This window comes from Lampetra planeri, chromosome 1, assembly GCF_965212315.1.
Source record: "Lampetra planeri chromosome 1, kcLamPlan1.2.h2, whole genome shotgun sequence".
Taxonomy (NCBI): domain Eukaryota; kingdom Metazoa; phylum Chordata; class Hyperoartia; order Petromyzontiformes; family Petromyzontidae; genus Lampetra; species Lampetra planeri.
This window is the reverse complement of record NC_136107.1, coordinates 8,220,855-8,237,801: the sequence shown is the minus strand read 5'-3', so window position 1 is coordinate 8,237,801 and position 16,947 is coordinate 8,220,855.

The window sequence follows — 16,947 nt, the reverse complement described above, 5'->3', positions numbered from 1 at the left end:
ACACACCCACCCACCAACACCACCACCCATCCACCAACACCACCACCCACCAACACCACCACCCACCAACACCACCACCCACCCACCAACACCACCACCCACCAACACCACCACCCACCAACACCACCACCCACCCACCAACACCACCACCCACCCACCAACACCACCACCCACCAACACCACTACCAACCTCCGCACACTGCGTCGTACACGCACAGTGGGTACACACCACACACCGTGTGTGACGACGATAATGATGATGTACATGGCAACATAGACCAGTCAACCCATACGGTTTAACCCCGTATTCTTGTGCAGGGGAATTGAGTTTGCAGGTCCATACGACGTAGCGACGTTTTAATACGGGGACAAATAAAAAAATGTGTGTGTGTGTTTTTCCCTTGTGATGGGACTTTGTAGAATGAACGTTGCCATTTATAAGGGGCACGGGGTCACCGATAAGGTGTGAATTGGTCTGTAATAAGGTAGGCACTGCCGAGGGTTTGACAGGTTTGCTGTATACACGGGGAGCCCAGCAGCAACGTGTTCGCCGGTTGTTGCAAAGGTTCAAGGTTCGAATGCGGCAGCCGCCCTCATTATTAATGTGGGTGTCAATAAGCGTAATCATAATCATGATACGCGCCGTCTGCTTCTCAGTGGACGTTAGAGATCTCCTGACGTCAGTCGCAAGAGTGGGCCATTGTGTGCCGGCGACACTGCCGCAACCCTCTGGGAAAGTCCAGACAATTGTGGAAAATGTACGTCTCCCCATCCACCAAGAACCTGAACGTCCCTCGCCGCCGCTTAAAGTCGTGCAAGCCCTTTTGTAACACGCGCGTAACGTTCAACAGAGCAACCCTAATGCTGCTGCTGCTTGGAGGGCCAAATGGACTTGACAAGAAGTCACAAACAACCACCTCGTGCAGGACTCAATGCGAAATATCTCTGAATTCGATCTTCTGCGAGGCGGATTGGCCACAACCCCTAGACCCTATCAACTGCACGAGCCATGGCCGATGAAGATGCTCGATGCACAAATAGAAAGTGAAAACATCTCTGGTGTGCAACTGTGGTCACTAAAAACAGAGTCCATGCAACATGTAACGACTCAATGGCCAACTCACAAATACGAAGAATGCATCGCAGCGATGCACCCCACCACTCCTGGCGAAATTATCTGACTCATCCACTTCAATGTAAAATGATAATAATTGGTGTACAGAAACATCAGTTCTACGAAGCACTGACCACATTTTCCAAATCAAAAAATTACCCATACATTACTCAATTGGGATTACACATAGCAATCATCGCATCCTACTGGTAGACGAATGCCTCAAGGTCACTCTTGCAAATGAGACTATCCTGGTCTCTTGAATTCTCACCTGGTTAAACAAAAGAATATTGAACTACACTCATTGAAAACTATTTTTTGGGCATATTAATTTGCTACTTTTCATTATCCCATTTAGTTTCAAATAAGCCGGCAATCCACGATTGCTCATCTCTTTATTTCATCATTATGATCTGGGTCCACCCTCAAACATGTCCCTAGATATAATACTATGATGTGTTTTCCAGTTGTGACCCTCCAACAAATAGCTCTCATTGTTGTGTGATCTTCTTGGATTTTATCATGAGACAATTTTTCTCCCTTATTTGTGACAACTTCTAAAAATTCCTGTCATTCATTTCCATGGGATGTTATAATGATGATGTCACCAACGCAAAAATATAGATGGTTCAACATGTTTTCTTTGTTTACATCGATGCTTTTATTTCTCCAATTTATTTTTCCTTCAAAAAAATATTCTTATGTTGTTGTGAATAACTTTGGCTTGCACCTAGAGTGTACAATGTATAGTTACACTTAGTGTGTGTAGTTACACTGGTAACTATGTATAGTTACACACTTTGTTACACACTTGGTGTAATTATACATAATATTATACAGTACATATTTGTATATGTATGGGTGGCGTGTTGGACGCTGTGGTGATATCCCGGTGACCTGAGTCCAATTTCCAGCCACGGCAAGTGATACCTGAACAGGTTCTGCCCCATGTCCCCCTACTACCTCCTCTCAGCCACAGTTTTTCAAACATTCAAATAAAGATTAAGCACTTTACTCACATGTTGTTCCTTTCTATCCATGTTTCGTTATCAGAAATGTGTGGGTGTATGCAATGTAAAGGTGGTAGGAGTCCGATGTGTGTTTTCCAAAACGTAAATCTGGATTTTCACTCAACAATTCTCGCCAAGTTCATCGCGAGTACGTTAATCACTGCACCACTTCTCCAAACGTATAAAAATATGCCTACATATATTCTAATACGGTACTAATATGCACACACATTTGTAATAAACGACTCTGTCAGGCTTTCTTGGTCTCCGCTGTGTCGTTAATTTAGGTTCTTCGTATCGCACCCCACTGGTCCTTGGCCGGACCTGCGCAGACTCCGCGCGCGCACCGCGCACGCTCCGTGTGGCCGCTCCGCTCTCTCCGTGTGCCCCGTACACACCGCCAGCCACACCGCTCGCTCCGTGTGCCCCGCACACTCCGCTAGTCACTCACTAGCCACGTGTGCCCCGCACACTCGGCTAGTCACTCACTAGCCACGTGTGCCCCGCACACCCTGCTAGCCCTCACACTCTGCTAGCCCCGTCTACCCCACGCACCCCATGTGGCAGATGGCGTCGCTCCACCACGTGGCAGATGGCGCCATCTCCCCCACTGCCCAGCGTGGCTTCCCCTATTCTCGCTCCGTTCCAACTCCCCGATCTCTTCCGGCTCTCTCCCTATATCTTTCCCATCACGTGACCCTGACTCCTCCTTCCCGTACTGCCCCCGTCTTCGCCCCCCGTTCACCTCGTCTCCCATTGGAGCCGAGGTGAGCAGTGGCTCCTCCCACACGCTCCGTGTGATTGGCGTAGGGGCCAGTAACCACCCTGTTTTTGCTCGCATTACATGACCCCCCCCCCTGATGAAAAAGCCAGCCGTCCCCGGCTGCAACAGAACAATAATAATGCGAGCAACAACATGACAATCAGGAATCACCCCAGACACAACGGAGATTATAACAACGACACAATTAACGAAAGGGGAGGGATCAGGATCCGGTATGGAACACCGGCCCGTCCTCCGCGCAACAAGCAATAAGAATTAAGGAATGGAAAGCAATGCACAACAACGGTAACCGACACGCAAGAACGGCCGACTCGCATAAACCAGGAATGCGGTGTCTTAGAGCGTGTCCGTGTTGCTGGTCCATCCGCCTGGCTCAAGTCCAACTTCCGAGAACAACTGGTAGAGCAGGAGTGACGAACAGGTGCTCCACTCCCCCTTCAAGTCCACATCCGGTTAGCACAACCGGTAACACCAAGTGTGGCAGGCGCCGAAGATCTGTGACGAGAAGGAGAACCCAACCCCCTGAGGCACAGCACAACGAAATGCACATCCACATGTCGTACACGACAGCCACCCGGCCCCAGGGTAGTGGAGATGATCTAAATCCACCCCGTGTAAGGAGAACCGCAATAAATACCCAAAAATAGACGCATGACAACAAATTTTTTTCCTGCTCTTGCCCATCAGCAGTCCTCCCTTGAGGACCAGCACAGACATCTCACATACACAGCATCTATCCACTGTCACTCTCAACACAGCCCTCAGCCGCACACCCTCGCGTGGAGAGAGACGGGGCTAGCAGAGCGGTAACATTTAACTCGCCTTCACCCTCACCGTGGTCGTCCAACCACAGCAACGTCCACTGGCCATACACTCGGCCAGTGCAATTTCGGGGACGAGACAATGGCACATCGCAACAACTCAGCTACGCTCCATCCCGTACTATCCCATCACCAATGGACACACCCCAGCATCTTATAGTCTGACGCTTTACAGACAAAGGAAGGTTCATCCCTTAGCAAGGCTAGACCTCATCGACCCCCCCCCCACGGGCAATGTTCCCTTATACATTCAATAACGTCATAACCCAGAGCGGAATAAGTCCGCGGCCCTTCCCGCTGGAGGACCCGCAAGGGGAATCCCCGCCCCATGGTAACCAGGTCTCCCTGTTCGCTGCCACGTAACGGAACCTCTACTTCTAAATTCCGTGAGCCCCCGGCCCACCAGGTTCACAGTCTGCCACCGCACGACGGAACCCTGACTCCCCGAGCCATATGAGCACATGGGCCATTAGTTTGAGACATACCACGGAGTGTATCGCCTCCGGACTGTCAGGTCAGCCATCGGCCATAGGCCGATGTGACCACAACTCGTGCATCACGCACTCAACAATGGCAGGCGTATACTGGTGAAATACTTGCCCCAGAATAGAACCCAGGCAGCATCTCTGTCCAAAATGCTGGTCCAATAACACGCCCCCCCTTAGTCAGACACGGGCCACTATGCTCCTGTCACCCCGATGGGCGCCAACACGCCAGCATTGCGCACAACGCTCAATGCACGCACACAAGTTAGAGCGCAACACGAGAGTCAAGGGATGATATCTATAACCGCATCCCCGCGGCTCGACGTGTATACTTAAAATGGTGGCGGCACGCGCAAAGCGCCCCACCGAGGTTTTCCCCCCCTGCGCGCTCAAAATGGCGGCCCCCTGCGCCAAGCGCATCCCCGCGATTTCCCGCGCGCGCTCAAAATGGCAGCCAAAGCAACCACGTCGCCAGTTTTCCCCCGTGCGTGCACCCCAGCTGCCCCTCGCTGGGGGTCACAACACACATCCCCTGTCACGTTTTAACAACCCCCAATGATACAACGCATAGCCGCAGCTCGCTGCGCACAGCAGTTGTAGCGGGGACATTTATTTTTTTTACCCATAGTTGACCAGACACACTGCTTATACACACCAACTCACAATGCAACCCCTGGCCGCATGCAATCAACGGAAAGAGCGACGCCACTTGGCGGCAATTTACGGCCCCATCACCCTTGACGGCAGAGCCACCAACAATGCCCTCATCCCTCAACACTCGCAATTTCCTATGAACACACATGCAATCTCGTGTGCACGAACACCCATACAACCAAATTTGAGGGTCCCCCCAGAATTGACCAATTTCCGAACAGGTACGCACAACTAATAACAATCCCGAACCCAATGGTCAAAACAATGCACCGCACTCCGTATCCATACAGAAAGACCGTCTATACAGTACGTACAGTCAGCATATCGCGATTATAAGCAGCAAGTTCTACACAGGTCGTACTTTATGCACAATCGCAAGCAGAGCTGCAGGCAGACAACACACCGTTAACCCTGTCGCACCGTGCAGCAAAAAAAAATCATCAAAATAAACACGTCGCACACGGCAGCCCACGGGATGGTAACAGCGCGGGACACTCGACGCAACCGAATTAATAATTAACTTGACAAAATCCAGCAACGCATAAACACTATTTGACACCGAGCAAACAAGCAGATAGCGCGTCCATCCTCAACACACACACAGCCCGAACCGCGCTCCGCATGCTCGAGACATAACAACCAATCGCCCCCCCGGCACACACTAGATGGGTGAGGTGTGTGTTAGGGCCGGGTGCATATCGTCACGACTCGCCCGGGGCTGCAGCGAGCAGAGGACGGCAGGGTGGTGACTTGAGACGCCTCGCAGAACTCGGACGGTGAGCGCGGCGTCCTTCCGCGACTGCTCCGGTGTCTCGCACACGAGCCAGGATGGGGGTGCTCCCGCCCCGGCAGCAGCAGCGTCGGCGTCCTCTCCTTGCGGCTCCTTCCCGCAAAACAGCTGCTCAGCAGCAGGATGCGCACCACGCGGCGCCTGCGAGATGGCAGCGCACGGCCGCCTCTCCGCTGCGATGTTCAAGATGGCGTCTCCATGCGGCGGGGGCAAGATGGCGGCTTCCCGCGGTGGAGGCGACAAGATGGCGGCTTCCCGCCGTTCGTCCCCGACCACACCCAAGATGGCGGCATCTCGCCGCGTGTCGGTGAGGGCGGGAAGCGTCGCACAGGCCCCAATGGCGGACGGCTCGGCCCCACTCGAAGGCTCCCCACTTGGGTGATCCGGCATCGTCGCTGGCGCCAACAGGATGACAAAATCCAGCAGAACGGCCCGCAGCGAATCAAGCTGGACTGCCATGTGTCGCCAGCCGTCCTCGGCGCCCCCGCCTTTCATGGTCGGGACCCCCGCCGCTGGAGGAAGGTCCTCTTCATCTTCTGAAGATGGTGCAGGTATATTATTTTTCTTGAGATGTTTCAACATCTCGTTCCACTTCTGACTCCAGTGTAATAAACGACTCTGTCAGGCTTTTTTGGTCTCCGCTGTGTCATTAATTTAGGTTCTTCGTATCGCACCCCGCTTGTCCTCGGCCGGACCTGTGCAGACTCCGCGCGCGCCCCGTGCACGCTCCGTGTGGCCGCTCCGCTCTCTCCGTGTGCCCCGTACACACCGCCAGCCACACCGCTCGCTCCGTGTGCCACGCACACTCCGCTAGTCACTCACTAGCCACGTGTGCCCCACACACTCTGCTAGTCACTCACTAGCCACGTGTGCCCCGCACACCCTGCTAGCCCTCACACTCTGCTAGCCCCGTCTACCCCACCGCACCCCATGTGGCAGATGGCGTCGCTCCTCCACGTGGCAGATGGCGCCATCTCCCCCACTGCCCAGCGTGGCTTCCCCTATTCTCGCTCCGTTCCAACTCCCCGATCTCTTCTGGCTCTCTCCCTATATCTTTCCCATCACGTGACCCTGACTCCTCCTTCCCGTACTGCCCCCGTCTCCGCCCCCCGTTCACCTCGTCTCCCATTGGAGCCGAGGTGAGCAGTGGCTCCTCCCACACGCTCCGTGTGATTGGCGCAGGGGCCAGTAACCACCCTGTTTATGCTCGCATTACACATTCACAAAAAACGCCAGTCGCCATGAAGTGGCGATGGTGTCACCACAGCGCTTGCATCAGGCGAGGTGCACGAGGAAAATTTACTTCTGACTTTGAGGCTAAGCAAAATGTGGATGGGCTCGCTGCTGGCAAGGAGGTCACGGAACAGACCCAGGTGTTGTGGGTTGATTGAGATGACTGACAGATGCACCACCAGTGCTCCTCACTCCCAACTTGCTACGTTTTAGCTGCCCGGCACTTCACATTGTTGTGAGCATCGCTCTTCCTCCAATGTTGTTGGATAGCGACTGCCTGCAACTGCTCAGGAGCATCGTCCATGGGCCTACTCCACAAAAGCTAATTTTGAAATCTTTGGCACCAGTCATCCGCAAGTCTAATCACCTCCAAATCCTCCTATGCCACATCAGCCCACCTTCTGTCCTGCTCATGCTCCACCCATTTAACCACCTCTTATCCAGCCAAGCAGAGGGTGAAATTTCGATTTAAAGCTTTCGTGACTGCAAGGATTCATCTTCTTGGTTCTTTGGGTAAAGTCACGTAGAAGGGAAATAATAAAATAATAAATATTGCCTTTTATTATGTTTTATTTTATTATTTTATTATTTCCCTTCGACGTGACTTTACCCAAAGAACCAAGAAGAAGCAGAGGGCGCTTGAGCATGCGGGATAAATGACTCGGATAATGCATCTTCAACTGCCTCAGCTGTCTGGCACGCCCCAGTTGGAGGGTAGTAATCTATTTGAAGAGACTGGTGGAAGAGAATGAGAGAATGCTGCATTTCATAGGAACAATAAGTGATTGAACTTTTTTACACACGGGTCTTCAATTCAAGCGGCAGATACTTTGGTCTTGCCTTTGAACATCAAAAAAACTAAGGGTTGTGAGCAGGAAGCTTCATGTGACTGGAAGGCATCGGTGGAAGTGGCCACCAGTAGACTTTGTTCTTGTGAGGAGGATGGCTGTGCAAAGTCAGCGGATGCAGCCACCCATCATTGGCAAGATAACAGCCACATGCAGAGCTTCTTGTATTGCTGGAATGTTACATCGCTCATAATTCCGCCTATCAATGCCGTGGCCTGCTTCCCCTGCAGCTTGTGTGGACTTGGTGCAAAAGTTCAGGTCTCACAACGCTTGCCAGACGCCACAGCAGGCAACAGCAAGCTTCTAAAACCGAGGTTAACTCTGCCTGCCGTGCGTCCGGGAAGTGGACAGCTGGATATTTGTTCCAATGTTTACAGGTCTTAACATATCATCTCATACTCCCTATGGGTCAGCTTCCACAATGTTCCAGGAGTGAATTCATTATATTTTGCGAATCTTTTTCAAGGTGGCCTTGGTAAAAAAAAAGGTACAAGGACAGTTACAAACTGTTTAGTATGGAGCGATGGTTGTCTTGTTCTACGAACCTGACAAGCTGAGGTTGATTGCCGAGCATGACTTACATGAGTGTCGAATGCTATCTTAACCGTCCCAACCTCCTCCACGCCGACACTTCACCAATCAGCACTGACCAGCATGGTGAAGTATGGTCAAATTACCCCCATGATGAATTAAACGGTGTGGGAAGACATTCCATCAGTGGATTCAGTAGGTTCTGTATCATGTCACGTACTGTACATGCAGGTCGCCCTTGCAAACAAAAGCAGTGTTGTTTCGTGTGTCTAAATGGGTATATTGCATCGCCTGGTTAAAGGGTACAACAGCAACAACAAGCACGTGATTAGAAGTACTGTATTGCAGTTGTAATTATTAAAAATTGGGATTTGGTATAGGCCACAGGTTTTATCATCATGAAAAAGTATGTCACAACAAATAATTACTCTCTCCAATTGATTATTATTATTCACAAATTGTATTTTTTTAATACGTATGTACTCACAATTGATTTCTAGGTGGAGTTATTGTGTAAGCTTCGCTCACAGTATTCCATAGGCAACATGGCACGAAGGCAATTAAGTAAAACAAGTAAAACTAAATAGATAAACAAACAACACTTATTACAAAGATCTAGTTGCCATCAAAACAAAAACAAGTGAAAACATTAACAGCGTGTACCCTAACCCTCATTGTGACCTTTACCCACACAAATCCGTTACAAAAACTGCCAAAAAAACACACAAACTCCCACCCCTTGCCTGCACCACGTAAAAAAAATCCACACTGTGCACATGCATACACACATCGCGACAGATGTGTCACACGCCTGTGGCTCTCGTGTACGGCAGGGAGGAGGACCGGCCACATTTGGTTGTGCCCTGACCGCCTCTTGCAAATCCCGAACGGGAACTTTGAAGGAAATGGGGTTTCGGGGAGGTCTGGTTTAGAGCCGGTGCTCGGATCCAGCTGGTTGGTTTGGCTAGGGTATGAGGTAGGGATTTACTCCGGATAGACATTGTGCTCAACCTATAGTGGATTGACATTGGGATTTAAAGTGTAACAATTGAATGGTCTAGTTTGGTAATTGTTTTTTTGTATGTACAGCTCTCTAATAAATCGTTAAGAGTTATATTTTCGTAGTCCAGTTCTCATGCGTTAAGGCACATACTTCATGATATGCTTATAGTGTAACACCATTAATTCCCGTTACTGTGTTGGCCTTTCCTGTGTGCCCACGGAGAGGAAGGCTGGGACGGATGTTTTCTCCTCTTTCAGTTTCAGAATTAAGAAACAATGAAAACATACACAATCATGTAAGTGGCTAAAAGCACTCTATTCACGTACAGCCAAGGGCATTCACTCCCAAACCAAAACAGCGCAACCCTGGCCCCAGCACCAACTACTTCTAACATCTACAGTATTGGGCAATTAACCAGAGTAGTTTGTTCAGATAAGTTTTTTCTTCACAATACAGTGCATACATTATGTACTGTATTGCTTCAGAAGGGATATCTAAATGTGGATGGAATCTATAGCAATACGTATGTTACGAACGCCATAACATGTGAGAAAAACATTATTTGGCTTATAGGTCCTTGAAAACCAATGGGTGCCACCAATGTAAATTTAAATGATCATTATGTGTCAAGGTAACAGTGGTTATTAGGCATGTAATGAACCATCGATTACAAACGACGCTGAAGCTTATGATGGAAGCATTAAATCCCGCATGTGAGAATGGGTAAAGGTTCATGCATTTTTTTGTATCGTGTTAAATCAAGAGGCAAAACAAACAGGTCAGTAGAAGCAAGACGGACTGTAGAAGAGACAGATTGTAAATATGAGATAACTGGCAGAACAACATTTCGTAGTGCTGTAAATATACAGTCAACCATAACGGACATTCAGATGAGACAGAGACAGTACAGGTGAGACAGTAAAGGTGTGAAAAACAATACAAACAAAACAATAATAATAAATTAGATTTATAAGACACTCTTACACAATGGATCTCATACATACGAAACAAAGTGCTGTACCGTATACAGAGGACATAAATAATGTATTACGAAATCTAAATATGACCCCATATCGAGACAAGTCTTTAAACCATCGGGGTGTTAATTGATACAGCCCGGGTGACTGTTCTTTTGGTTTAAGGAGACAGTACTTAGATTTTCAGATTAGATTTGTTCTAAATGTGATATTTAAACTACTGACCATATATTTGTACATACATTTTTTTACTCGTAACTAGCTGCATAATTAACCTGCTTTTATATTGGCTCTAGCATCTCAACAGTGCCAAAAAGTACCTGAAGAAATTCGTTTTATAAAACTCTGATATTTCCACAAACCTCCAGATACAAACTCTTGTAGGCCTACATCTATACACAACAAGAATGTACGTATGTTCAACTTATTTCGCACCGTACGTAGTCAACCGGGCAAATCGGAGGTGCCGGGGAAGGACAACAAATTTAACACAAAAGGTAGTTCATGTTTAGCTTTAAAAAATGTATATTTTAATAATAAAATTTAATGCAAATATATAGCTTTTGGTTTTTCAGATTGTTTTTATACAGTTATAAATTCAAGTATATATTTCTTGCCCTTCTAGAACATGAAGAGATACATCTTGCAACGCGACAATCAGTCGAGCACGTGAACACGAGTTGGCTACATCCACAGGGTCGCCACAGATGTTTCCTGTGCTGACCTGGGCTTATTCCCTAGAAGCCTCCGTGCGCATGGCCAATCCTCACGTGAACTGCTCTTAAGCACAAGCCTCCGTACAGACCTCGCATACAAAACTAAGTGTAATCAGAATCATCCGTAACTTGCAATACAGTATAAATACGAGACACTCACAATTCCAGTCGTGATTTAAATCACGGTTTGTGCCTCGGCTTCGCGTGCTTTTCAGTTATCTCATCGAGTTTAACTAATTACTGCGTTAAGGTGTAATTCCTGCGTTGTGGTCTCGATGTTGATAATGCACCTGGAAATACTTTTCTCACTACACAGTGGCTTTCAACAGCTCTATGAACACAAAACGGTTGCTGTTTGGTGACCATTTTTAGTCCAACCTAACGTTTCCTCTCCCCTGAACTGACATTTAAAAAAGTGGGAATTAATAATAATTATTTTTTATCAGAAATTAGATTATTCATAGGTAATATACATATAACCAATGTGCCATTTTGGTGGTTGGGAGTGATTTCTGTCATTAATGGATACCCTTTTGAAAAATTGGAAAATTGCGGTTATGTTTTATTGCATATCATCAGTCACGCATCACACCTGTTATTGATAGCACTGTTTTACAACAGACGCTTGTGTACACGTACTATACTGCGATTGGTCACCCCACAGAGACCATAACACGTGTACGGCATTGCACTTTGCACTCACGTGCATGTGCCTCTTACACTGATGAAGACTGCAATGAATACAATTGCATGGATCATGTTCCAGTTGAAATGTCTCTAATCAATCGCAGGCATCTCTGTCCTGACAGTATTTTGTCAAGGATTCCCACCTTTATTCAAGTCAATGTACAATTCTTGGAATGCGTACACATGATTAATGACATCCATCTTGCAACAAAAATCCCCCCATGCATTTAATGTGAAATTAGCTTGAACTAGTGTGCAGTCACGGACTGTAATATGTCTTGAGGAAGCCAGTGAAAAGCAACGGCTTGCTTTTCCATTAGAATCACACGGCACGGATGTTGAGAAATAATAACCCTTGGACTCGGGTGAGTGCAACATGCACCAGTTCCTCAGCGTTAGTCAATATCCCATAAAGTTAAATGTTTTTACGGCACTTGGCGGTAAAACATTTTCAGTGAACTGCCAGACTGTAAAATTGGAGTAATTTTAACTGCTACGACCATGGACTACATTCAGGCCCATAGCCAGCCGAGATGGGTCAATAATGGGGAAAATGTCTGCCTTGAAGAAACTTCATAACAAGACTGATACTTGTCATCAGTCTTGCTGAGTGAAGCAGCACAAGCAGTGTCCATCGTGGAGGATGTCAGTCAGCTGCCGCATACTCACATGTCCCCTATTTCCAGTGACCCCACTGACACATTCCAATCGGGTACATCATCAGCCATTACCTCATTCATTATGAAGAAGAACCCGTCTAAGGAGGCCTCTTGCCTCACACTTGACTGTGCATGCGTATCCGAATATTGTCTACTTCCCAAAAATTCACGGACGGATTAACCCTAGACAATGGAGTGGCTCTACGTGTTCCTACCGGTTGAATGTTTGATCTTTATTGTCAACATTCAAGAGCGAGCACCACACTCAAAACTATACAAGTGCAACATTGACAACCGTGTTGATGTCGCAACGCCCCTACAAACATGCATCAATGGAGTCTCCCACAGTCACCCCACAGTGGAATTTACGCATCTCTTTTAACTAGTTTGGCCTTTTTGGACATAAAATCTCCCTGACCAGGAGAACCAGAAACCCATATCAGTTCACTACAACTCAACATATTCACACATCTACACCTCATTTAGAACTCCTCGCATCCCAAGCAATGTGAACAGTGCAATTCCATACTCACAGGTAATGACAGCTTCTGAAAACGTTTCATCCAATATGGGGTTTGCAGAAGGTAACGTTGATTGAATCCGCAAGCGAACTTGTGGGAAGATCCAGACCTCAGCAATGCAAATATGCAACAACACAGCTTAAACAGTATTCCAGTTACCCTCACATACCACTCAGTATTCAGCGTTATCCATAAATGTATCAATAATAACTTCGGCGACAAAGGAGTATTCCTCAGAAACCCCCTGCATTCCTTCTACCCACATAACATATGGAAGTGTTTGGTTCATTCTAGATTTGAAGCTTTCGTGACTCCAAGTATTCATATTCTTAGGTTTTTTCGGTAAAGTCACGTAGGTAAAAAAAAATTAATAAAAGTACTTGATACAGCTATCGTGCTGTGACGGTTCCAAGTAACTTGATACAGCTATCGTGCTGTGACGGTTCCACCTGAAGACGGAAGCTTGTGTTGCCTCCGAAACGTCGTGATTTTTTTATTTTATTTTACTTTTATTCATTTTATTTTTTTTACCTACGTGACTTTACCGAAAAAACCTAAGAATATGTTTTTGGTTCAGTGCTATCACCTCAAGTTACAGAACCTGGAACCACATATTCTGCAAAACATCAGCCCCACTCGTGTGCAGTAAGCAAAGGGGATGTTTTCACGTGTAATATGAGACGCAAAATCATGGTACCACGACCAATGTGGTGACTGCATTTACATTGGTGAAACCCAGAAAAGGTCGGCAGATAGGTTCAGGCAAGACTTGAGAGGAGTTACCATCGCCGACCTCACTCAACCAGTCACTGAACATTTAACATCCACAGGGCACAGAATCACCGACATACAAAATATAGTATGTGGCTTGTTGACCAACTTCACCAATTGATTCTCCGATACATTGACACCCTGGCCACCCTTACTAACGAGGTGTTTAATTTAATGGGTTAATGGAGGTGAAATATGTTGATACATGAAATAAAAGATATTAAATAAATACTGACAACGCATTACATTCCTGTGAGAACCTGTGCATATGAACTTTGGTAATGCATCAGGGAATTCTTCAAACGCGGAGTGATTGAATTTCAGTGAACAGTATTTCAATGAGTCTATCATCTCCATTTCATTTGACCCACTGCCCTATCTCTTTTATACAGTATTATTGGGGTCATTGTGAAGCTGCTCCAACCCTACCACTACCGTCCACACCCACCACTACCTCTGCTGCGCTAGCTCACTCCCCCCCAACCTCCCACAACCCCCACCTTTAACCCACAACATCCCAACTCTGTGTCCAGAGAAAGGGGCCGGGCCTAAACACAAAGAGGCGGGGTCTAAATAATATGGGACGGGCCCTAATCAGGGCAGGTGGAGATCCTAATGAGTAAGGGGCCAGGGGCCAAACCATAAATAGGGGGCGGGGGAGGGGCTAGCCATAAAGAAGCGGGGCCTATAGAGGAAGGGGCAGGGTCCTAAAAAGGAAAGGCACCGAGCCGAAAGAGCAAGATAACAGGGCCTCAACAGGAAGGGATGGGGCCTAAGGAGCAAAGGGGTGGGGCATAATAAATAAGAAGGTGGAGTCTAAGGAGAAAGGTGCGGGATCTTCAGGGTTTGAACTTACATAATGATTTAAGGTAATAGAAGCATAGAATCGAATACGTGCATCAGGTAGCAGCATATATTTTGTGCCGCAGATGCAGCCAAAGGCCAACTAGTATGCGTAGTTTATACTGACTAGTTGTGAGATACATCACAATATTTATTTTCTTTGAACTAAATGAGTAAAAACCATGTAATATTTTTTTTATGAACTGTTATCCTTGCGATTAACATTTTGGGTGTACATTACATCAAGTACTCTATAAAGTCATGTCATGAGGATTTTGAATTATCCATGTTATATTATACAGGGTGTTTAAAAAAAGATGGACCCGATTTGAAATCGCTCTATCTCTGCAACCACCCACCCATTAATGCAACTCTTACCACTTGAAAGGGCGGGGCGTAGAGTTTAAAATGATTACCGCCAGATGCCTCTCCCAGCGCACAAACAACCCCGAGCCTCAGTCATTCGCAAGACACACTGCCTCAACGTTGGATAGGTCGCACGGGACCCCAAGACTTGGCGCTACACTCTTGGCCCCCAAGATCCCCAGACATCACCACACCCTGCGACTTTTTCTTGTGGGGATACGTCAAAGACCGTGTTTTTGTGCCACCATTAGCGACTAATCTGGATGACCTCAAAAACAGAATCACGGCAGCGTGTTACTGGGTCAATATGTTTGATTCACAGGAGGCATGTCTGTGTACTGTACTATATAATGTCACCTTTTATGGAATGCTCGATACATAAGTCAGTCACCTGTGCGAGAATTAACATGTGGCGCTTCTTTCCACCTGAGCCAGCACAGCAGGATCGTCATCATCCTGACTATGACTCGTCTCTTGCCCGTAGAGCAACCACCTGCTGACCACAGACTATTACTTATTTGAATGATCCTCCGGAGACGATGGGCTGAGATGATCACGAACGAAGTTTGAACTCATGAACTTTATAGAAATAAAATGTTGATTTAAAGCTTTCGTGACTGCAGGGATTCCTATTCTTGGTTCTTTCGGTAAAGTCACGGAGAAGGGAAATAATAAAATAAAATATTAAACAATAAAATTCTCACGACGTTTCGACTGCAACACAAGCTTATGGGTATGCACCAGTGCTACTGTGAGCATCTGTTTGAGGCTGAGTTGACCTAGAGGAGACTTAGGATAGGTGCCACTGGTGTTTGGCACAACCAGGAACAGAACTCGGGTAATTGCTGGGTTAATGTGCAGCACAGTGAATGACCCATTACAGCATCACCTTCTCCCCGTGCTAACGCTCGTCTCCTATACAGCTACTGAGACACGTCCTGTGTTCTCCATGCTGCTGTGTACGGTATCTCTGTCTCTGTGTTCCTTTGTCGACAAAGGCTTCCCTCCACCTGATGATGATGCGGCTTTAAACCGCCTGCGGAGTCGCATACACACCCTGACTGAATCGACCACGAGGATGTGTGAGCAATCCGCTTCTCTTGTTGTGCACAATATCTGTTGACTCTACCGTAACCGGTGAGGTTTCAACATTTTCAAAAGGTGATGTCACCTTGCTTTTTTTAGCACCTGTGTGTGACTGCCACAGCGAGCAGGGCGGTCCCGATCCCACCCCCACCCTGTGCCTTGCGGCTCAAGCCGTGAACACAACCGCAAAAATAGTTTCATTCATTTTGGCCGATTCGAACCGGTGACGACCAGAGACACAAGTTGTCACTGGTGATGACGCGTGTGAGAGGGAAACCACCCGGGCCACAGTCCATGGGCTAGAGCAGACATTGATACCACCTAAAGGTAGCAGAACCTCAATCGTACCGCTTTGCTCATACTGCTAATATCTGTTAACCTACTTAATCTTCTTCTTTCATATGGCAGTATGGACTCATTAACAATGGATATCACACAATTCACTCTCATTGGTCATATCAAGAAATCGGGACTGCTAAAGTTATCCCGGCCAGGTGGATAAGTGGTAGAACCATCGGAAGGTTGCGAGTTCATATTTTGTTTGGGGGATAACTCACCGTGTCACCCCTTAGGTGTCACGAAATAAGTATCCAAGTACCCAAGGAACACAACGACGATAGTATGATTTGCGAGAGTACAGGACCACGTTTTGGATCGACTGATCTCCGTAGTAGGAATGCGGAATGTCCACATCTGGCTCAGGGCTATAAACAGGAAATGAGCACCGCTGCAATGCCCATTTGACTTTTGAAAGTGATGTCAACTCTAGTGGTAGCGACAAGCGAAATAAATGTTTGCCTTCGACTGGTGGACCATCACGCGCCTTATTTGGGCACGCACGCTTCCGACTGCGATTTGCCTGAAACTCACTGTTGTGATCTCCCCCCACACACACCTTGCCGCAGCGGTGATGTCACGACGTGAGCCATGAGTGACGGATTATTGATTACAGAGGTGACTAAAGACCCGAGAACCGGTGACTCCACGAAACGATAACAGCAGAAGTGGCTCAGCAACAGCATGCCACCATACTAGTGACAGACAACGC